Raw genomic sequence first — 25333 nt, forward strand, 5'->3', positions numbered from 1 at the left:
AGTGTTATATAAAATTCACCATCACAGACACTTATGTCAGAGCGCTTTCAGGATGTTTCTAGCTTTGCTTTGAGCATTCGTCCATGTGTTTGGAAGATAGCTCTGAGGTCTGTAACTTTCCTCTAATGGACACATAGCCTACACTCACTGAACGCCTTCTTACAGGTCTTGCCATTTGGGAAGTACGAGGCGACCTCATGTACTTGAGCATCTCCAAGTGCCTGATGCACCTGACTCTGCATCTATCACAGGCGGTGCCCCAGGCTTTCCATTTCACACCAGGTCCTTCTATTGACTGACCTTTCCCTGGGGGAGGAAAGCATGCTTTGGCAAGACTTCTTTTCTAAGGTGTTTCCAACATCCAACTCTTTCTAAAACACACTCTGCTGGGTGGGTCGCTGTGTGCTTGTTTTGCTGATGCGTGTGGCTGGAATGTGAGTGTTGACTTTTTAGGATAAACTTCTGATGCACTGCATCCCATTTTAATACGCAGGGTTTAGCTTGCTGCCGTTGTCCCCAGCTTTCAGCCCCAAGATGAACGTCTGAAAGCTTGTTCCAGGCATGGCTCTCTCTGTGGACTTCAGGTGCCATTCATTATTAGTGAAAAAGAACTACAAGATGGAAAAGCACCCCGAAGTTTTCTTCTTTCACACCTTGATGATTATGTTATGTGGCTTCAAGGATCTAGTAGGATAAATCCTACAGAAACTAAAACAGAATACACGTGTTTTTGTCTGGTTCAAAGACAGTTTCTAATATCCAAAGGTGAAAACAAAAGAACTCTTTTTACAGGTAGAAAAGGGAATAGAAGACGCGGGTTGAGTGGAAAACACCTTAATCCAGGCACTTGGGAGACTAAGGCAGAAAAATCATGAGCTGGAGACCATGCTGGGCCACATAGTAAAACCCTATCTCAAAAGAGCTCTGTCTCTGTCTCTGTCTCTGTCTGTCTGTCTGTCTGTCTGTCTCTGTGTGTGTGTGTGTGTGTGTGTGTGTGTGTGTGTGAGAGAGAGAGAGAGAGAGAGAGAGAGAGAGAGAGAGAGAGAGAGAGAGAGAGAGAGAGAGTTTTAAACAAAACTATTCCTATAGACACTCTGCATACCTAAAATATAGATAGAGACAAAAATTACAATTCTCACCACTTCAGGCAGAGAATACACAGGATAATGACAGAGGGGCGGCACTCATAGGTGGCCTCTCAGCAGTCCATGTGTTGTTCAGCAGAGGCAACAGCAATGTCAGCAACAACAAAGACCCTGTGACCTTGGGCTGTTGCCTCAAGGGGAAGCCAATTGCTCTTTTCTTTATGCAATAGCTTACTGGGACTTTGACTCTTACAACAGGAGCCACACAAATATGACCCAAGGTATATTTACAGTGCTATTGCCAGCAAGAGCTCTGCAATTTGTTTGTGGACATTTCTTCACTGTGTTCATTCATTTACAGTCTCAACAGTGTTCCTATTTTATTCAAGCAAAAGGCATTACTGAAGTTCCCAAGCAGACACCTCAGTAGGTGACATGGACATGTGATCAAAGGCCTTGTGATTTCCTTGAGGAAACAAGTTCTGCATGTTTTCCTAGATGACATCGTGGCTATTCACAAAGGGATTAAGTTCAATGTCCACCTGGCCCTGAGAGTAGGAGTTTTGGGACCCTAGTATCTGACCTTGGAAAAGAGTCTAGATTTTTGAAGATGAAGACCCAGGAAGAACTACATCTTTACTCAGTGGCCAAATCCCTCATAGTTTCAACATTGGAAGCAAAATGTCACAGGACAGGGTCACAACTGAACCTGTGCCATGCACATTCTTAGCGGCGTTCTCACTTTTACATAATCCAGGGTTCTTTATCATCTTTGGTTCTTGTGGCCTGACATCAAAGTAAACAGGTTTTTTTTTCCTCCTAAGACTCCTTCTTGGAAGTAGCATTTTATTTCTATCTGAGTGTTTTTATCTAGTCCATGGGCATAAAAGTTTGAAATAGATGCTTTCTGGATTTACCTGCCTGCATATTATGAGCTGTAATTTCTTTTTGCGATACCCTCACTTCCACCCATAGCCCCTGCTTTCTGTTTATTTGCTTCGATTTACCCCATAAGTTCCTATCTAGAAAACTATGAGAAGGTTTCAGGGTCCACTCCCACCCATATGGAACAATTACCCCTTCTGGATATTTCTAGAGCACCTTGGACATGACATAACAATACTCATAGCATGTCTTTTGGGCAGGGGGTGGGGAGGGGGTGAGGCAGGTTTTTTTCTGTGTAGGCTTGGCTGTCCTGGACTCACTTTGTAGACAAGGCTGGCCTCAAACTCACAGTGATCCACCTGCCTCCGCTTCCCCAAATGCTGGGATTAAAGGTGTGCGCCCCCAGACCCAGCTCTTATAGCACTTCTTAATACTACAGTACTATCAGTATTACTGGTATTTTACTACTGCTAGTGGGTTGGGTTTTTTTGTTTGTTTGTTTGTTTGTTTTGGTTTGGGTTTTGTTTTTTTTTTTTAATGACTGGCTGGTGCTCCTGCTGCTTTTAAGGAACCATCTCTGAATTCATGGTGCTGGACACAGAAGACCAGCATGCAGAAGGGATTCATCTTCACTGACAAAGGAAGAGATGATGCTAATGAGTTGAAATTAGAGCCCACCATTTTGCATAGCCCTAAAGCCCTATTAAGTCTCCTCTGACAAACTACCTCAAAAGGTACGTATTTCTCTTCAGCACCAGTACAGCCCAACTGTGTCTTCATTAAATCAAACTAAAATCTGAGGGAAATGTTTCAAGTTCTTTGGAATATAGGCCTGTAATCTTCAAACATTTTCTACATAGGTTGAAAATGAAAGTCCTAATCTCAAACAGCTCCACAGACCAAGTCTGAGAAGATAAAAACCTGACAGAGACAAACAGAAGCTTTTTTTTTTTACATGATGCAATAAGAGAAAGATATAACTTATCAAAAGCCTTGGTGGGAAAGGCACACAAGGCAACAAAATGTGAGATTTATATAGATTTGAGATCTGCTCTGCCTTCTGAGATGCTTAACATGGTCTTTAGTTGTAATATGAAGGGATTATCTCTGAAATACAGGTGATGAAACTCTGATTCTACCACATTCTGGTTGAACTAAATAAATCCTGGGGTGCTGGTTTTCAGAGTGCGATGTGAGTACGGAGGAGAAGATGCAAGCCTGCAGAGAAACCCCACACATAGAGACTGCTAAAGGACTCCATGCCCAGGGACTCTCCATCCCTCTTTCTCAGCGTGCTCTTCCTCCTCCTCGGGTGACCATGACCAAGGTTACTCTACACTACCAAACCCCATCACTGTTCTTCCATTCTGTACAAAGGAAAATAGTTCTTGTTCACCCACCATTGTGTAATGCCATGTTGCTAAAAGGTTTGAAACGGAGAAAAAGAACAACCAGATTCTCATTAAATCAAGAATAATTCATTTGGGTAATTTATTTAGCCCATTAAAGGTACTTAAATTTTTTTTTTACCTTTTCTGAATAATAAGCATGTATTAGAATTTATAATATGCTTCTACTTTGATTAATTGTATACTATTATTATTATTATTATTATTCTAATGTATGTTCATAAAATTTTAACACATAAATCCTTATCGCCAGAAATAAAAAGTTAAATCATTGCAGAGAAAAATTAGTGATGCTAATAGATAAGATTTTAGGTATGAAAGTATATTAACAGCATAAAATTCTATGGAGTAAATGAAATAAATTACTTCAGGGAGGAATAAAAGTGAATTTCAGTCGTGAACAAATTAAAGAATGTGTTTGTTTTCGAAACTCACAATGGTGAGCATAGATCACCTTGATGTTTACTTCCCTGAATACATTGAAAGGGACAATGTAACACTCATATTTTTAAAGTCAATATTGCCAATATTCCAGGAATTATATCTTCTGAAACTATTTATATTCAGGGTGAAAAAGTCCTAAGCATGTACCTAAAAATGTTCAGACATACACAGGCTTTAAACTACTTTTAAAGAAAAACGAGCAAAAGAGCATTACTCTGTCCTGCTGAATCATGTATCATTCTGAGCAGAACTTTCTGAAAAGGATTGGAAGAAACTAAAACACATTCAAGAAAAACTCCTAAAGTGAAAAATGACCTAGAAACACAACATGTAGAAGAAAGGGATTTAGGGGTTACCCAGAGTTTGAAGGGCTACAATTGTAGCCCAGAGAGTAGGTCAAAGACTGATCGATACTATGACAGACAGTTTACTTCCTATGCTGACTTCCTCCAGAGCAGAGGGCATTTTGTTTGCCTTTCTATGCGTGGGGAAGCTTGCCAGGGAGTCAGTAGATAACTAGGACGTGTAAGATCAACGTAAGAAGGAAGTTCCTGTCATCAAATTTGACCAAAGACTTCAGGGATTGACCGTGCATCCTCACCTAAGCGAGAATTGAATTTGAAGTTTGCAGAGGGCTAATGTAATACAGTGCTGTGTCCCAGAATACATTGCTAAAGTCACTTAATTTCCTCTTCTGAAGTCTAGATAGGAGTTCTACACTATAAGAAAGAAATGCAAGGAAGTGATATTATGGCTCTGAAGAATATTTAACATGAATATGCTTAAGAGAGATCATTTCTGCCTCAAATATTACAAGGGATGGCTTTATTCACACCAAAGTCACTTTAATATTATGAGGAAGTGTGGCCGTTTGTGATGAACATCACTAATTTGATTGGAACAACTCCAATAACCAGAATCAATTAGAACCCTAACAAGAGTCAGGTGGCTGTAGCAATTTCTTTCTAACCATGTCCCTGACTCGCTAATTCAATAATTATGTCCAATCTACTGAATTTTCCATCAAAATTATCTTAACTGGATCCAATTAAAGAAGGCATTTGGGTACATCTTGACACAAGTAGCAGAAACTAAATTGAAAGAGGATTGCCAATGCCATTGATTCCCATAGGACTCAGATAGTCTTTCATTTTCATACTCAAAAAACCCAAACTTCTTTAATGGTGGGTTATGTTTTCTGGCATAAACTAAAAGAAGAAGAAAGTATCTAGTTGACATAACCCAACATGGGAGGCATCCATACAAGCCTGGTGCTCTGGAGCATAGTCACTCTAATTTAGCCTATCTACCCAGTTTCTCTCCATGTCCTTATAGCTCGAGCTTCCTGCCTCCCTAATAGCCTGCAACCCAGGGTGGACAATCTTTCTGTTAGTAAGAAGATGCTTATTTTTGTACAGTATAGTGAGTAGTTCTCTCTCATTTCCCAAATGAAAGACTCAATAGTAATATTATTTCTGTTTCTTTCTCCTCTAGAGAGAAGTCAAGTTAGATCCTCTAACAAGCCAGAGGTGAAATTCAAACATCAGGAATCCTGTGTCATTAGTGAAACCTCTAATAGGAGGCTAAAAAGACCTTAGGTAGCTGGAGACCTGTTGGCCCTGAGAAATCTCTCTATGTATCCTTCTGTAGACTCTGTTTTGAAGCCCATTATTTCTTCACTTGTCACAACCATATACACATTAATACTTTTTTAGCTAATGAAAAGATGTCATTAGGACTCTCTCCCATTATTTTGTTAAAAATACAATATAATAGGGAGAAATATGGGCTTATGTCATGGTTTCAGTGATAACTAGCCAGTTCTTTGAATTTTTGAGATATTAGCTCCCAAGGGGATAATAGGTATCATACGATATCCACCTTAACACATTATCTCACCAGAAGCTATAATAATATAAATATACAATGCAAAGTCTTAGGTAAGAAATTTATTTTCTTGTCCTGGCTTCTTTTGATTTTCACTCTCCTTAGAAAGTCTTTCCATATAAACATTTATTATTAATAGTATTGATATTTTCATCTCCACAGTGAGCATTGTGGTTTATGCACAGGTCATCCTTTCCTACAATAGAGCCAAATAGCAAACATTTTAAATATGTAGTCTCAAATAAATGATAGCCTTCTGCCCAAATCACCTTCTCCTCTGATGTCTGCTTTCCTACACATCTTAAAGCTCCTCTCAGCACATAATATTCCTTGAACCTTTATACCAGAATGACACAAAATGAGATAGCAAATAAAAGCCCTAAAGTCTGGGTACCATGGCCCGACCTCCCCCCTGTGATGAGCACACAAGCTGTTTTCTCCTTGTTCAAAACTGCCTGGTTGGTGGATCTGTCTGTAATAATAGCCTGAATTCTCTGGACCAAATGCAAGAGAATGGAATGGAAACTCTCTCTCTCTCTCTGTCTCTCTCTCTCTCTCTCTGTGTCTCTCTCTCTCTGTCTCTCTCTTTCTCTCTCCTTGTTTACTTTGAAAGTGGAAGGACACCGAGCCAGAGCATCTGTCTGTTATTGACTTCTCCTGTGTCCACTGCTTTCATGATGTGACACTGGATAAGCACTGACCTTGCTGTATAGTGATGATCTGCAGCACTGAAACAACACTCCTAACTTAAAACAGCATGAGTTGAAATTAGAGGGCAAAGAAGAAGAAATGTGTGTGATTCTGATTGTCCTTGCGCTAAATGGAGTGTTGGAATAATATAATATGTAAGAAAATAACTGTTTCTATTACTTGAGTTATATGATTATAACATCTCTAACTCTCTTTGTAAGAAACATCTCAGAGATAAAAATTTTTAAATCACAATAAGTGGCAAATAGAATATAATAAGAGACCAAAAGGGAAGAAATGCCTGTTGCTTTATTACATAAATCTCAGCAATACTTATCTTTAAAAAGGCAACACCATTTAAAATAAAATATTTTCAAACCCACAGTCTCATATTTAAAAGGCATTTTTATTAGCACTTCTAAAAACAGAATGTAGTATAAGATATTTTGAAGACATTATCACTCACCTATTAAAGTATGTGTTATTTTGAGAAATTAAACTGAATGTGCATATCTAAACTACAGCATTATTATTTCACCAAATCCCATCCAACCTTTCTGTATATAGAAAGTAGTGTGCAATAGCACTTGACATTAATAGCACTTGATAATACCAGCTGCACAGACATCATGATAAAATGATTGTGACTACCTGATGACCACAGATTGATGGACTCACACAATTCACATGAATAGCTGACCCGTTAGCATGTACTATATGCAGTTACACATTTTTCTACAAGTAAGAGAATGGATGGATGTGTGTGTGTGTGTGTGTGAGAGAGAGAGAGAGAGAGAGAGAGAGAGAGAGAGAGAGAGAGAGGGAAGGAGGGAGGGAGGGAGGGGGAGAGGTAGAGGGAGAGAGCAGTTAGGATAAGGCAGAAAGCAAATCAAATAGAGAAAAGGAAATATCTTAAATGTTGGAGGTTGAATTTGGATGCCTGCATAAACGTGGTTTAAACTTATTTAAGGATCAAATTTGCACATCTTTACAAAAGCCCTTGATGACTTGCAGTAACTTCAAGAGCCTGCAAGGAAATTAGTTGATTCACAACACTGCTGCCAACACTCAAGTCTTCACTCCCGCCACCTGTTCCTGCCATTGCCGTAGCACCAGAAGCTACAACATCGCAGAGGCACTACAACCTCCACCTAAACGAACGTTCATGGCCTGAGAAACTGTGCTCGTTCCGGAAGGACAGAAACTTAACAGTTTAACAGGGAGGTTTCCCATAAGACCATGACTCCGGAGTTTTCTCCAAAATAAATATTTTAAAAGTATGCAACTTGACATTTTTTAAGCTTCAGGAAAATATGAAGAACTTTTCTGTTCTTTTATTTTTGCTTTAGTTATGCACACGAGGGAGAAACTTTAATAATCATTGCCTGAAAGTGTGCATAGAATTTTTTAAAAATTAGTTGAATCAAGAAAAAAAACCTGAAATCCGTTCATACATATTGCAGTATAGAGAAAGGGGCAAATTCAGTGATCTAATATACATGTTTGAATAGTATGTGGCTGTTGGGCTTGGGAAGAAAGTGTTTTTTTTTCCTAATGAGCTATTTCAGCAGCCCAAAGTGTGGGAATTTTCCCTTTATTTTTAGCCTTTTGCCTCTGTATTATCCATGTATAGTTGCATGACATTTGGGCTACAGTCAACCCATACGATGCTGGTAATCGCCCTGCTGCTGTGACTTTTTCTGAGGATATAGAACAAATTTGTATTTGTTCCATTCCCAGGTGGGGCAATGTAGAAACTGATGCTACTATGCTCTATCATCTTAGTCAACGGATGCTGCTGTCACAGACTAAAGAGGCTCTGTGACCCACAAAAAATGGATTTATTTCCTGTAGTTCTGGAGAGAGACCTTTAACTGCTAGGAGCCTCTGTAGAGGCTCTTATTGTTGTATTTTTGTCATATTTGAAAAGGCGAGTGAATGAAGATGAGACAGAAAAAGAGGAAGGGAGGGAGAGACTGGGAGGGAGAGAGAGAGAGACAGAGACAGAGACAGAGACAGAGAGACAGAGACAGAGAGAGACAGAGACACAGACACAGACAGAGAGACAGAGAGGCAGACAGAGACAAAGATAGCTTAATTCTTCCTTTTATCAGAAATTCTCACCATCAGTAACCAACTCACTCCTTTGATAATAACTTCCCCAATTCATTCTTAAAGGGACAGTCCTCCTGACCTAACCACCTACGTTTCTTAGATCCCACCTCTCCACACCATTACATTTCAGATTGCTCCAAAGTCTTAAAAAGAACACATTCAAACCATAAACGTTTCTCTTGAACAAAATAAGCATGCGGATTCATAGAAAGAACAGAAGCCATGATGTGCAGGGTACGGGGAGCAGTAAGTATACTCATCACTGTGCAGGTCTCCATCAACATGTAATGGGGGTGCTTTCAGCTCTTTCTCAAAGAGTGCAGCTGAGGAAAACCCAGCCAGTTCTCATTGGCACTTACGTACAATTGTGAATCAGGATATCAACGCCAATCAGCATTCCTGACACTGTCTGTGAGTACAGAATAGGAGAAAAGATGCGGAAGCCATCTTTAAGGTGGGGATTGCCTCCAGGGACCAGACAGAAACAGCGTTGGAATTCCAACTTCATTGGAAACAGGAGGCATCTATAGAAAGGGACAATATTCCATACATATGTATAAAGAAAACAGTAAGCATATGTAGGATGTGAATTGGGCATGTGGCTGCTCCATCTTTTTGAAAAATCTTAATTACATTTTAAGTAAATAGGAAATTGCTGCTTTGCTTCAAAGGCAGAAACAAATGATACAAACAAAATGATACAAACCTTTTTGGCCTTTTTTACCTAAAACAATGACAATGTGTACTGAATGCTGACCTTTTTCCTCTCAAGCGATAACAGACACAGTTTCTAGATGAGCCACAGGTGCACTATTGCAGGCAGGCCAATGGAGGGTACCGAATGCAACTTTCCAACTATGGAATAAGCAAGCTTCTGGAGTGCCTTTCACTCAGCAAAGATAATGTATGGTTCCCTTTTGTCCAGAAAGTCAATTTTTAAACTTAAATTTATTTTTTTCAAATAAGTTTTCTCTGTATTACACTCCTTCTGTATATTAAATATTTAACATGGGAATCTCTCTTTTAAAAACAAATTATTTTATTTATCATTGTGACCATATGTGAGAACGTGTGTATAAGGATGGGTGTGTACACACTGTAGCGAACCCAAGGATGTCAGAGAATAACTTTCAAAAGTTGCTTCTTTTTTCCTCCACTATGCATTCAGGACTCACACTGCATGAGTTTCCATCCACTGAGCCGTCTTATCGTACTGGGTTGAAAATTTCTTTTGACATTAAACACAATTTTTCAGCTACCATGGTCTCTATTTAAATTATAGTTCTTTGTCATTGTTGGACAAGGCATCCTGGTCTCCATCCCAGCAACCCTGCCATAGCAACCCTTACCATGTGGTCCTTTGCAGCTCTCTCCCTACAGGCTCCTACTTCTCCTCTGTGAAGTGAGATGTCCTGTACACGATTCAACCCAATTACTGCACACTTAAGTAAGCTAATGACTGCAAAGCCCTCAGAGCAGTGCCTAGAAAACAAAATGTACAGAGTAAATGCCACCTGCTTGTTGCTAATATAATAATATTCTGCTGGAAACTACTGTACTTCCCAGCAATAGTTTATTATCCTCTAAGTCAACTTCCCCCATTTGATTTCTCCCTCTGGAGGTTTAATGGTTTTTTTCCCCACCTCTCTTAGCAACATTGATTTTTCCAACTCTTTTCTGTTTCCATCCTAAAAAAAAAAAAGTACTCCATGTTTCCATTTTTCCTCATCTGACATTTTTGCTAAACATTCTGAGTCCACCAAGGCCTCAAAGCCCTTTATCCCCTCCCTATAAAACCTACTTGATTCTGGCATCCAAACTACTACCTGCTGACATTTGGAAGACATGAAAAAGGGAAAGGCAAGCTGATAGGTAAAATGGTATTCATGACTCCAGAGCTGAGGTGGTATCCATGGCTCCTGAACTGAGGTGGTATCCAGGACTCCAAATATGAGGTGGTATCCATGGCTCCCAAGTGATGTGGTAACCATGACTCCTGAGCTGAGGTGGTATCCATGACTTCCAAGATGAGGTGGTATCCAAGACTCCAAAGATGAGGTAGTATCTATGACTCCCAAGCTGAGATAGTATCCATGACTTCTGAGCTGAGGTGGTATCCAAGACTCCCAAGTTGAGGTGGTATCCATGACTCCCGAGCGGAGGTATCTATGACTCCCAAGTGAGGTGGTATCCATGACTCCCGAACTGAGGTGGTATACTAGGATTCCTGAGCTGAGATATCTATAGCTCCTAGGGTCATACTGTGAACTGGTTAAGAGAAAGATCTTTCTCTACATCCTCAGCTTCCACATTTCTGGCAGAACTGAGATCTTTAAAAGGACCTTGGTAAATAATGGATGACGGATCCTGAGAAGAATCAAAAACTGAGTGTCATTCCATCCCACACAAGTGTAGCTTACACCTAGGCCCACTCCTTAGCTTTTGGTTCACAATCTTGTTTATTTCTTCATGATCAAGGTTTGAATCATCTGCCATTATTGGCTTAGGTGAGGCCATGCTGCTAATAGACTCTCAGGAGACTGGGTAAAGTGGGAGTGAGAAAGACGACTCAACAGAAATGTTTCTGTGATGTCTTGGTCTGACAGAGTTGACATTTCCCTGTGATGTCACACAGAGACCACGGTAGGTCCCAGATCTGACCAGATCAGAGAACAGTAACCAGGACTCTCAAATTCTTTTCCCAAACCTTACTAGTATTCCCACTGCCAGCAGTCTGAATCCTTCCCGATGCCTAACTTTTGGGTCTGCCTTTTCTTTTTGTCCTGCAGGATGAGTATAAAGGTATTCTCCATCACACAGATAAAGGAACCGATGTTAGATTCATAAAATGACTTGCCTAAACATTCGTTGAGAATTCACTTCCTATGAACCGCAGTTCAAATCAGGAGTGTTTCGCCCCAGAGCCCTTCCACAGCTCACTGCACGGAAGGCAGCCAGAGATGAGAACAAGAAGACCTGGGGGAGGCTGGCTGGAGAAGTGGACTTTCACTTCAGCATGGTGGAACTCAGCAAACCCCTGAAAACTGTTCCAGATGGATGAGTGCCCTCACTGCAGACAAAGTTTTGCCTGAAACAGGTATTGGAAGACTAAGGCATTAAAATGACATCTGATTAATTCCCTGTCTATATCGAGTCCAAGCAATGGCCTCTTTCAAATATTCTCAAAAGTTTGTGTTTCACTCCGTGTAGAAAACGTTGGGGTTTCCCCCAAAGCCACTTGCCAAATTCAGTGGGATTGTGTCTCCTGACTATATATACAATGGAACTCCTAAGTCCTAACAGCCAGTAGGAAAGACCGTGAAATCACTATTTCCCTCTCCTACATCATTCACAGGACAATGATGTAAATAAGATGAACTGCAGGTATCAGACTTACAAGGTCACTGGAGACTGCTAATATTCTGTTGCCTCCAAGAAGATGGACAATTACGTGGCTTTAAGGCCCCTCCCTCCAAAGGGACTGCCAATTGTGTCAAATCCTACAGCACTCCCATCAGAAGGGCTCCACGATATTGAAAACAAACAAATGTGTTTAAATGTCAACCGTCACAAGAGTCTGTGTGGGAAGGCAATATTATCAGTCAGGATCATGGTCTTCAAATCCATAATAAAAGCAATAAAAAACATAACTAATATTTAATTGCCTTACTTGGGAGATTTGTAAAGGTAAAAAATAAAATCAGTGCTTGGACCACCCCATACTGTGTCTAACCTTGTAATGCCATAAGCAAAACCTGTGCTTATAGTAACTTCACTGCCAGCCTTACCACTTAAAACTCACAGGCCTCTCTTTTCATTCTAACATTATAACTGCACCACCCAGAATTCCATAATCAAAAAAGATCACGGCTGCAAAGTACACCAGTGCCTCTGACAAGCTTCTACGGCACAAGCATTTACCAGTGGCTCTTCTATACCTGGCATTTTTATGAGGGTTCATCTATTAATTATCTGGGACCAAGAGTAAAATAGGCATGCCAGAGGACAAACAAATGGCCTCTCTGCAGGCTTCAAGAGGAGGAAGTGTTCTTGAATTGGAAAGGCTGGAAAGAAAAGTGTACAGCTATGCTCTTAGCGTGTCTCCAGTGTACAGCTATGCTCTTAGCGTGTCTCCAGTGTACAGCTATGCTCTTAGCATGTCTCCAGTGTACAGCTATGCTCTTAGCATGTCTCCAGTTTACAGCTATGCTCTTAGCGTGTCTCCAGTGTACAGCTATGCTCTTAGTGTGTCTCCAGTGTACAGCTATGCTCTTAGTGTGTCTCCAGTGTACAGCTATGCTCTTAGCGTGTCTCCAGTGTACAGCTATGCTCTTAGCATGTCTCCAGTGTACAGCTATGCTCTTAGTGTGTCTCCAGTGTACAGCTATGCTCTTAGTGTGTCTCCAGTGTACAGCTATGCTCTTAGTGTGTCTCCAGTGTACAGCTATGCTCTTAACATGTCTCCAGTGTACAGCTATGCTCTTAGTGTGTCTCCAGTGTACAGCTATGCTCTTGGCATGTCTCCAGTGTACAGCTATGCTCTTAGCGTGTCTCCAGTGTACAGCTATGCTCTTAGTGTGTCTCCAGTGTACAGCTATGCTCTTAGTGTGTCTCCAGTGTATAGCTATGCTCTTAGTGTGTCTCCAGTGTACAGCTATGCTCTTAGTGTGTCTCCAGTGTACAGCTATGCTCTTAGCGTGTCTCCAGTGTACAGCTATGCTCTTAGCGTGTCTCCAGTGTACAGCTATGCTCTTAGCGTGTCTCCAGTGTACAGCTATGCTCTTAGCATGTCTCCAGTGTACAGCTATGCTCTTAGCATGTCTCCAGTGTACAGCTATGCTCTTAGTGTGTCTCCAGTGTACAGCTATGCTCTTAGCGTGTCTCCAGTGTACAGCTATGCTCTTAGTGTGTCTCCAGTGTACAGCTATGCTCTTAGTGTGTCTCCAGTGTACAGCTATGCTCTTAGCGTGTCTCCAGTGTACAGCTATGCTCTTAGTGTGTCTCCAGTCTGAAGCAAGAGGCATGGCATTCTGCCAGTTACCATGAAATGAATGGACACTGAGGACCATATGAAGCACAGTGGAAGATGTCTGAAGTCTCAGATAGTCTTCAAAACTTCAATATGAAGTATGAATACTTAATGCCCACTTTATAAATGGAAAAGAATTGAGAATCAGAGAGCTCGTTCGTGCCTTCAAGACCCCATAGAAAACAATGTATTCGTTGTATTTTTCTCTTTCAACAGCACTGTTTTCTTCCCAAACAAGAAAAAAAAAAGTCCTCATTTTACTCTGAATCCCAGGCCTACATCTAAGATGGACTTTGCTCTGTATTTTCCATGTTCCAGCCACTTGTTACTTGAGTCAGACAGCAGTTAACCGTCTTGGAAAAAATGGAAGCATGACACTCATATGTCTTTCAAGAAACCCTAAAATGATAGCCCACTGGATCCGCCCACTGGAGGCACCAAGGCTGGCTTCCTCTACTCTGCTCCCAGTCAATGAGCTGGCAGCCATATTAGTACCAGGTCCTTCCTGCTGGAAGTGGGGCTCTTTCAAGGGAGCATCAGCCATTGCCCAGGGACCACATTTCACAGTTGTGGACACCTCCTCAGAACTGTGCTGCTGCCTGGAGATCTCCATGGCAACCATTCCTCTTTCTCAGGGCATCATCATGGTCCTGCTGCTGCTACTGCCCTGTCACCTTTCTTTCCATGCAGTCCTTAATCCATCAACCCTTTTGGCACCTGATTCCATCCTAGAGGCTGCTGCTCCTTAAAGACCTGAGCAAATAGAATACCCTCCGCCCATTCAATCCCTCTCACTCTTTCCCTTCCTCTCTGACTGTCAATCTCAGATTCTTGGTTCAAACCAGTAGGCTGGGTTCTCTTCCTCTAGTTTTCATCCCATTACTCCAGTCCAGGCTCACCTCTCCAGGCTGCTGCCTACTCCTTGTGCCTCTAACCAGTTTGCCCAGTTATCTAGCAACAAATAAAGGTCAAAAGTAATCCACTAATACTGAAGTGCCTTTCATGGCACCTTGTCTTCTGCAGGGTAGAGTGCAGCATGCATGGAAGCCAACAGTTCCCACTTACCTTGGCCTTGCTTCCCTCATCATCTCTTCCTTGGCACCTGACCTGCAACTAGTCCTAAATCATGCCCTGTTGTTTCCTGACTCTGGAGTTCCCTTCTGTCTGAAAGCCCCCTCTTTGCAAGCTCAGAGGCACAGAATTTCCCATGGTTTTAGTCACATTGTTAAGTAGTCTTGTTTACTTTGAGATTTTTTTTTTCTTTTAAGCTGGGGTGTTAAGGCTCAAAGATTATTTTTCTGATTATTTTCCTGATAAACCTTACTGTCCTTGGATAGATGTAGCCCTTGGAAACAAACAAAGATGTACAAAAAGATTCCTACACACAATGCCCAATGATTATAGTGTTCTTTGCAATAATAAAAATGTAAATCAATCTAAAAGGTTCGCAAAAACAGATGAACCGAAACAAGCAATCATGCCATTCGTAGGTGGGACACATGCAGTAGTTAAATGTAGAACTTAAAACTACCTTAGTAACTGTTTCAGCGGAGGTTCTCAATCTGTGGGCTGCCATATCAGATAGCCTGCATATCAAACATTTTCATTATAGTTCATAACAGTACAGAGTTACAGCTTTGAAGTGGCAACAAGTAATTTTATGGTTGGGGTCACCACACCTGTCTCAAAGGGTCGAGGCATGAAGAAGGTTGAGAGCCACTGGCTTACATTGCAATCAGTGAAAAGTTAGGGTCCACGTTTACGTTTTTAGTTATCATTAAAAGGTACATTTAATTTTAAACAGAAACATAGAGTGCAATTTTGAAATGTGTAGGCTGTCTCTAAATTTCCTTTTTACATTTTTCAGCATCCTAAGTATTTTTTCCTTTAACCACTTTCAAGTTTATAATGTTTCCTTCAGGCCTTGTGGGGGAGCACAGTGCTGTGATCACAGTAGCACATCATTGATACACTCCTGGGAACCTGCTAGCAAGATGTGTTTTCACTCAGGTGAGAATTTCCTTTTCAGCTTTTATATATATTTTTCACTATATGTATTTAGAATAATTTTTCTTCAGTTATTATCTAGATAATATTTCTAACATAATACACTTTATTTTCATATATATTTTTTTCCTAAAGCACTCTCAGACCAAACAATACATCATGACAGTACCTAAAAGGCTGAGGTGGGGTGAAAAGTCTTTAGATTTTACAATATTACTAAAATTCAGAAAATACGTACAGACTAACAAATAATTGTTCAGTAATACCCAAAGAAAAACAAAAATGCATTTTAATTGCAAACAAATTTTGTTTCCTTTTGTTAAACTTTAAGCTTATATAACATTAATTGATGTTAGTAAGTACATTTTTGTTTGTTTTATTTTGAGACAGGGTTTCTCTGTGTAGCCTTGGCTGTCCTGGACTCACTTTGTAGACCAGGCTGGCCTCAAACTCACAGCGATTCTCTGCCTCTGCCTCCTAAGTCCTGGGATTAAAGGCGTGTGCCACTACACCCAGCAGCATATACATTTGTAAGTAATTATATGCATGTCATTGTATTTCATTGTAGTTGTATATTTCTTAAGAATAAAATTACTATTCTTTCATATAACCACCATTAGAGGAAATTATTTTTAAAAACACACTCTGACTGTTCACAAAAGTCATTTTAAATATTTTCACCTTTGCTGTGGTTCATTTTCTCTCTTACTTGGAGAAATCTCAAGCTACTATTTGGACTTTACTTTCCCATTTCATGTGATTGACAAAAGCTCAGCTCTTCCATTTTCTAAGTAATAAAACGGGATCAATAAAGTAAACCCCTCACAGTAAGGTAATTGCTCTAAGACTCCTGGTAGCTGTTTATGTGTTCTGATCCAATTTAATCATATCAGCTAACAAGGTGTACTTCATAGATTCTCAAAAATAAATGTTAGGTTAGGAGGAAGTGGAAAATTTCCAGACCAGAAGTCCCTGGTCTTTGTGGCTCCATAGCTGGGCTGCTTCAGAGCCTTGGACCATCCTGGGACCTGGGTTTTCTCTCATTTTTCTACAAAATAGCATAGAAATGCAATGTCTTGAATACATTTTATTTTCTAGTTACTCTTATATTAAAGCACACTGAACTAATATTCTTGAATGTGTCTCAGAATTAGCCTGGAAGCTCTCTGCAGTCACATGTCAGAGAAGGTGGACATTGCCTTCCATCTGAGCTGGAAGGGTTGGCTTTGGAAGGCCCCTTTGAAACACAGCTAAGGCAAGACACATTTGAAAACCCTGTGGCCATGGCCAAGGTCGCGTATCCCGGAAAGCCATTCCTAGAACCTGCTTATGCTAGAAAGCCGATCAGGCTCTGAGAATGCGGGTTAGCTTGTTACACGCAAAGCCTCTGCTTTCCCTCTTTCTTTTTTCCTCTATATGGAAATTCACACTACACTAAACACTGAAGAAAGATCCATTTTACCATTTCTTCCCCCTAAAACTTTTACTGATATGCTTGTTCTGCTTCACTTGATCCTCTTACAAATCACACGCAGTTTTATACCTGATAAAAATATATAAGGGCAAGCACTCAGAGGAAGGACAGCAGGTTACCAAGAAGAGACTTGATACCCTATGAGCATATACGGGGGAGGTAATCCCCCTCAGGAACAGTCATAGGGGAGGGGAATAAGGGGAAAATGGGAGGGAGGGAAGAATGGGAGGATACAAGGGATGGGATAACCATTGAGATGTAACAAGAATAAATTAATAAAGGAGAAAAAATAAAAAAAAATATATATAAGGGCACTGATTTTATATTTATTGGACATTTGTCAGCTGTTCAAACTAAAAGCAGAGGATTGAAGCAATGAGGATTTTTTTTGAAGATTTGAGATTTCAGAGGTCTATAGAAAGCCTTTATACTTTTCATTGGAAAATAATTTTGAATTTTACCAAAAATAAATAGCCAAGAAGTAAATGTATAGTGTTTGTCTACAAGGCAAAAAGTAGGATATTTTTAAGGCTAAATTAGCAGTGTTTTAATTTAATATTGCACTAATCCTTTCAACAAAATAAACACAGACTATATATACATTGTTTTTCAGATGATGCATGATTGAACCTCACTCACAATCATGTGTACACTCACTGACAATTATGTGCATTCTCACTCAACAAAAACTTATTTACTGCCTTTCACTTGTTGGTTTTGAAAACTGAAAAAAACTACCATACACAAAATAGGTGGACTTCTTGTTCTTGGGAAGCCTAACATTCTAGGAAATAAGAAAGATGGACAGACAGACACTATATGATAGAAAGATAGATAGACAGATAGACAGACAGACAGATGATAGACACATATGTATATATGTATATATTATTAAGTAGCAATTTGCATAAGAAAAAAGCTATAGAGTGTAAGAGTATTGAGAAAATGGAAATCTACTATAGACATTCAACAAGCATGACATGGCATAGCTCATATTTTAAAAGAGTCTTTGGGCTTTGATGTAGATGCCATCAAGAAAGTTGAAACTAGAGACTCTTTGGGAGGGGACTCTGGGTAAGATGATGACACATAATAGATGCAGAATCTGCTTGGAGAGTGGATCCAAGGGTGCTGGCTGACAAAATAGTTATGAAGTACCAGAGAAGAAGAAGTCAAGGATGCCTCTAAAGAGTTTGGTCTGAGAAACAGAGTATGCAATTGGGATAGTAAAATTTACTGAAATGGGTACCATCTTTAACTACATCTATATTGAAAACACAATTGCATAAAATGCACTACTCTGCCCTCCAATGCAGATGAAGGAATAAGGAATAAATGTCCACCTCTGCTGTTTATGTGACGGTTTCATGAGTTCCCTGGGGTCATATTTTAAGGATAACTTCTTCAGGTTTATGGGATGTGATGATTTGTTAAGAATTAAGTCTTTGCTGACAATACAACAGGTATGAAAATGACATCATTAATGGTATCATCATCAATTTTTTAAAAAAACTTTTTATTGATTCTTTGTGAATTTCACATCGTGCAACCCAATCACATTTGTCTCCTGGTCCCTCCATGTCCACCCTCCTCCCTTGCAACCTACCCACCAAAAGAAAATTAAAAATAAAAAGATAATAGTAATAAAAATTAAAACCTTGCTGTGGAAGCTGTGGTGTGTTATAGTGTGTTCCATAGTTAGACCCTTTTGTCCAAACACTTTACTTGCGAATGTTCATTGCAGTGAGTCATTGGTCTGGCTCAAGGGCTCTGGCTTCTGTACATATCAATACCAGATCCGCACCAGGACTCCTCTTGGATATCTTGTTGTTGCCCTGAGTCACGGGGATTCTGCAACTTTGGATCTGTAGGACAGGCTCCTCCACCACTCCAGCAGTTCATAGATGAGGCAGATGTTGGGGTGGACCAACTCAAAGCCCTGGGTCTGTGCCTGGGTGGTAGTTGAGTTGATCAGCCTGCCTGCTCTCCCACTCATGCCCTTGGATCCTGCTCTACTGTGCTTCCCTGGGTGAGGTGTGAGGCCACTCTCCGGAGTGCTGTAGCTGTCAAGGGACAGGGACAATACTCCCACACTGCCCAGGCGAGAGGGGCCGGGGGAGAGCTCTCCTGAATACAGTTGCCAATGAGCAGCAGGTTCAGCTCTACACAGCCCTGGTACATCAGCATAGCATCAGGCAGCTGCCCAGACCCGGGGCTTCCACATGGCCTTTGGTGGTAACATGGGCCATGAACACAGCACAGATCCCTGGTGCTGTGGGGCCACAGACCCAGATATGGTCCTCAGCAGCTGTATGGGCCACGGTCTCATCATAGCCTCAGGTGGCAACACAGGATACTTTACATCAGCCTGTTCTTCGCTACCCAGTTGTGTCTCCAATTCCACCTCATTTAATTGTGCACAGATCATTCTGTTTCTCTTTCTCTTCCATCTCTCCACCACTTATTTGTTCATTTTAGTGGTGCCCAGGCCTCCGGGTGTCTTTTGCCCTACCTGTGCCACACGGCAACAGATGGGGGTTGTCTGGACACGCTCTGGACATGGTTTTACGAAACAAGTGCTCAGTGTGTCAGGCTGGTCATGAACTCATAAATCCTCCTGCTTTCATTTTCTTAGCTGGGACTACAGGTGTGCACTACCTTGTTCAGCAAAGGTGGCTGTCCTAGCTCCTTTGCTGTTGATCTAATTAACCACTCCGACCAAAGCTAGTTAGGGAAGAAAGGTTTATTTTATCAGACAACTCCAGGTTACAGCCCATCACTGTGGATCTTGAAGTGGCCAGTTGCATCACACCCACAGACAAGAACGGAGAGAAAATGCATGCAATTCACTCTCTCCACTCTTACACAAGCCAAGACCCAAACTAGGGGAAGGGAGTGGCTTTGTGTACTTTAAGCTGAGTCTTCCCACATGGCGACAATTGTCCATGGATGCGCCAAAGTGACCCGATCTCAACAATCTTTCATTGCAACTTTCTTCACGGATGATTAAAGATTGTGTCAAGATGAAATTTAAACTAACCATCACTTTGGTTTTAAAAACATAAGTCCACCCCTTGAACCCCAGAATTCAGAAGGCAGAGGCAGGTGGATCTCAGTAAGTTCAAGGCCAGAACTAGGTCCAGGACAACCAGGACTACACAGAGAAATCCTGTCTTAAGAAAAAAAAAAAACAACCAACCAAACAACAACAATAAAAACACACTCATAACAAGTATATTATATGGCCCTTTTTCCTTAGAGATGAGACATAGAGAAGCAAATTATATGCAGTTCCACTGAATTACACTTTCTAGTGGCTGTTAGTGACACCATCATGGTTTGAATATTGAATGTCTGTGTCTTTTGGTTTCATGTGTTAAGAGGTGGTTGAGACCTTTAAGAGATGGAGCACAGCAAGAGGTCCTGCTATCACTGTGCCTGCTGAAGTGGTTAGCATAATTTTCTCTGGATGCCAAACTTAAATCTAAGTTTTACTTCCTGCTTCATCGTGACATCTCTGTCTCCATGGCACTACTGTCATGATGCTACCTGCATGAGATGATGTGGCTAGGGAAGACCTCACCAGAGCCTTCCTGTGTAGAGTCTCAGCTTCCAATTTCTGAACTAAATACATTTTCCCCATAAAGGACTCAACCTGGTATTTCATTATAGCAATAGCAAACATACTAATCCACTTAACATACCATAGACTCATCCATCAGTCCATAAAATAAATATTTCTGAATGGCCATCAAAACCACCAGGAGGCTGGGGAGATGGCTCAGCAGTTAAGAACATCAGTTGTTCTTTCAAAGAACCAGAGAACCTGAGTTTGATTCCCAGTGTCCACGTGGCTCCTCACAACTATCTGTAACCCTACTTCAGTGGATACAATCTCTCAGAGATTCAGGCAAAATACCAATGTACAGAAAAGGAACAAAACCACCAGGAAAATACTCTTGTTTTGTTGCTTTTAAGTCAGCAACTTCAGATATCTCTTCGGCCCACCTCCACTATGGATGTACCCCCCCCTTACTGATAGACAAATTGAAAAAATGATATTATATCAGAAAAGAATGAGCCAGTGAGATAGTTCAGTAGGTAAGGGTGCTATATATTAAAACCTTAATCATCCTACCTCAATCCCTAGGCACTGCGTGATGGAAGCCGAACACCAAACCTGTAAGCTGATTTATGACCTCCACGCATGCTATGGCACACACAAACACACACACACACACACACACACACACACACACACACACACACACACACCACATAACACAAAAATTACAGACATGCATAAATGTAAGTTTTTTATGAAAAGACTGCTTAGGGAAAAAATGCTTAGGAAGGAAGAGGACCAAAGAGAAGAAGCCATCAAGAGTACCTGATTACCTTGGTCTAATTTCATGAAACTGCAGCCTATTACCTGCCATCCTTGAGGGAGAAAAATCAAGAGAGGAAAATTGGTGAGAACTCCTAGGAGGCTCTCATTGAGGTAATAACACATTATCCTTTTCTTCCAGTATTCCGTGGATGCTGAGAAATAACCAGTGAATCTTGGCTTGGCTCTCTACACTGTAATTTTCTCAGCAGGAACTAAAATACTGCTTGCTTTTATCTGCAGTGGTCTCTTCCCCTGCAGACATGCTGGCTACGTTACAGGTCTGCTCATTAGCCCTGGACTCCCTCAATGGAGAACACTCTTCCGTTATAATTTCTGCTTCCTGTCTTTAACAGTCCAGCTGAAAGTGACTCACCAGGGAGTATGGCACAATATTTAAACAGTGCAGCCAAACTGCCCCAAGTCTTGCTGACCTCTACCATGCCCCGGTGAAGGGATTATCCGGAATATGAAACAACAATAAAACTTATCTGATGACAGAAATATATTTTCTGTAGGAGCAAACATGTTTCCATTGATCCAAGGAAGATGTAGATGCAACTTACCTGTGAAATCAGTGAGGGAAGGTTTACATTTAATTTCCTGCACTCCTCTAGCTTGGGCACTGATCAAACAATGCCACAAGTTCCAAATCAAAAGTGTGATCCATGCATCTCAAAACTCATGAAGTTATTTACGCAGAACATACTGAGTGTGTGCAGGGCCACGCTAGACACTTCTTAGACACTGGTTCTCATTAAAGGCTTTGTTCATTTTCTGTTGCTGCTGTAAAAACCATAAACTCAGCAGCTTCAAACCAGTCAGTGTATTGCCTTTCAGTTTTGGAAATCAGAAGAGCAGCTACAGCCTCACCAGGCCAGAATCAAGATGTCTACAGAAGCTTGACTGTGCTGCTGTGTGTACACTCCAGGGGCCTTTTCCGGCTTAGAAAATGCCCTGATTAAGACTGTCAACTTGACAGAACCTAGTCTCACTGAGGGGATTAGCCTCTAGACATACTTGTGAGAGAGTGTCTAGGTCAGGTTTGCCTCTAGGCTTGTTGGTGAGGGGTTATTTTGATTGCATTAGTTGGGATAGGATGGCACAGACGCTGTGGGTGACTCCACTCTCTGGATAGGGTACTGGATAGCATTAACGGAGATAGGGCGCTGAGCAGCAGCACATACTCATCGCCCTCTGCCTCCTGATTGTGGAGGCAGTATGGCCCAGCTACTTCAAACTCCCACTGCCTTTATCTTCTCTACTTTTGAACCAGAATAAACCTTTTCTACCTTAAGTTGCTTTTGTCAGAACATTTTGTCACAGCAACAGGAAAGAGAAGTAAAAAGGATTGTTCAATGGCTCTTGACTCATTTCTGTCTTGAAGGTATCTCCTCACTTGTCCTTCCTGGCCACAGTTCCATCTGATTTCAACCAGAACAGTTTTCTGCCATTAAAGACTTATATGCAACTATGTTGAACAACCTGGATAAATCAAAAGAATTATCTCCCCATTACAAGGCTTTAAGCCTTAGTCTTATTCAGAAATTCCCTTTTGACACAGAAACTAACATCTTTGGGTCTCCATAATTAGGATTTGAACATTTGTAGGGGTTGTTATCCTATCCTCCAGGGATATATGATAGGATGTGACTAGAGACTTCATACTAACTAATATGGAAGCTCCCATTTCCTTGAAGTTATTAATACTTCAATAAAGGTTCAAAAGGAGATGCATGTAACTTTTCTCATATCAGTTTACCATTTCAAATACAACATTTATAGTTTATCATTTATTATTGAATCTTGGAAGATAAAACTATTATAATGGCTTTGTTTCATTCATACTTATAATTCATCTAAAAATCATGTTGCTTATGCGTCTTATTCCCATAAGCCCTTCTATTAGGAACTGAACTATCTGCATGGTTAATGCTTCTCTCAGAAGCCGTTGATTATTAAATGAAAACTCCAGGGACAAAGGCAAGATGCCAGTCTATGAACTGAGAGTCGAAGGTCCTTAAGAACTAATACATTCAAAGTTTAAACCTTCTTATTCACTGACCTTACAACCTCGACAATCCTATGGCTGTGGACCAGCTTCTCACACTGTCTCCAGTGCAACAGGCTTAGAGTTTTATATTTTATATATGATAGACTCAATATTTTATTACCCCGTATTAGGAAATACATGTTTGTACCTATGCCAAATAAGTCAATAAATTTTTAAAAATATAAGGTTTAAAAAGACAAGAACAAACATGGAAAAAAGGAAATGCCAGGAGTAGGAGGGAGCTAAAGGAGGCTGGAGAAATTCGAAAATGCATTGTATTCATGTATGAAACAGCAAAACTGCATTTTAATAAATATAAATTTTAAAATGTGTCCTCTCAGAGCAAATGCAATTCAAAACATATTTCTCCTCACCAATGGCAAGAAAAGAGACTTAATCCCATTTTCCTGTCAAACAAACCAACTTTCAAATTTCAAAAGACGTGGAGTTAATGCAATTCATGGACACCTAGCTGACAAGAAGAGTCATTTTGAGGGTAAATGTAACTGATTTACAAGGTCTCAGGAAAATTGAGATGTGAGAGTTAATAAGCTAAAACTTAGCTTGTCTGCATTCATATTCCCATGCCACGGGAGCACAACTTTGGAAAACTATTTGTTTAATGCTGTGTGTGATCATTTATTACTCAGACACAGATGATTAATATATCTCATAAGTCTTTGACCATTGTGACTATGCATCTGTTTCTTTCTCACCTCTTATCTGCAGTGTGCAGCCCTATATCTAAGACACAGAGGAAAATGGTGGAGAAAGCAGAAGCTGGATATGTAGTTAACTCAGGGCATGTAAGAATGTAGCTGGAGAAGTATGTCTGACATGTGTGATGTCATCTGGATGCAACACCATTCTGGAATGTGACATCAGATGTTTGTAGTGTGACATCAGATGTCCTTTTCTGAGACCAGGGTGTTCTAGCATAAAGGGTACAGGGGAATTGGAAGTGATTAAAAGAGCTATAGAGGATCTATTAAAGCTGCTCTTGAGGGCACAACGGAAATGTAATATCCAAGACAAATAAGGAGTCTAGGCACAGAGAAGGTGAACCTATCAGTTATGTTCTAGCTCCCGTGACCACAGACCTGACAAGATGTGTCTTTTAGGCAGAAAGGTTTTTCTAGGCTTACAGTTTAAGGTGCACAGTCAGGGATGGCAGGGAAGTCACGGCAGCATAATAAGGTGGTTGATTGCATTGCATCTACAGCCAGGAAGCAGAGACAGCACAGACAGTGAGTGGAGTGAACTCTCATATCTCTAGATCTACTCTCGAGGAAGACTCACTTCCTCCAACAAGGCTACTCCTCCAATAGGTACCACGGCCTTCCACAATAGCACCACCACAGTAGCACCACGTATAAAGTATATGAGCTTTCTTTGTCCAGTTCACTTTGAAACCTCAACAGTGAGGATGATGTAGCCTATGCTGAGAAGCAACCACCTACAGTAGTTCAAATGCTGTCAGGTCCTGAGCATGTCTACTATTAAGAGGGTAAGACTTAAGTGACGAGAGAAGGATGGCATTGTTTGCCTGCAGCCTCATTGAATGAGCCAGCACAACAGCCTTTAACTGCAGAAACCAGCTATGGATCACAAAGGACCTGGATACTGAGGGTACTTCCTGTTATGAACCATCCATTAAGAACATGAGTCAGCATGTGTCTAGTTCCCCTTCCTGACTAGCTCTGACACAATAGAGCATAAACCACTGCAAAATCTTCTTTCTGTATCCTTTCTACCCTCTCTTACTTTATCACCTACCATTTCTCTCTGTTCCTAGCACAAGGTCTCCTTCTGTTTCTCAAACACACTGGACACCCTATATTTGGGGACCTCCAGAGTGTCTCGGACAC

The 25333-nt window shown here is 40.8% G+C and overlaps 1 long non-coding RNA gene across 1 annotated transcript in view; it reads right to left on the reverse strand.

The window, feature by feature from the left end:
* Window positions 1-24251, reverse strand: part of LOC311596228 — a 56833-nt gene extending 32582 nt beyond the window's left edge. The window contains exon 1 of the long non-coding RNA XR_014778769.1: window positions 24182-24251. This is a non-coding gene — a long non-coding RNA (uncharacterized lncRNA). The remainder of the gene's footprint in view (window positions 1-24181) is intronic.
* Between the last annotated feature and the right edge of the window lie 1082 nt (window positions 24252-25333).

The sequence above is a fragment of the Acomys minous genome (assembly GCF_964271855.1).
Source record: "Acomys minous genome assembly, chromosome: 4".
Classification (NCBI taxonomy): Eukaryota; Metazoa; Chordata; class Mammalia; order Rodentia; family Muridae; genus Acomys; species Acomys minous.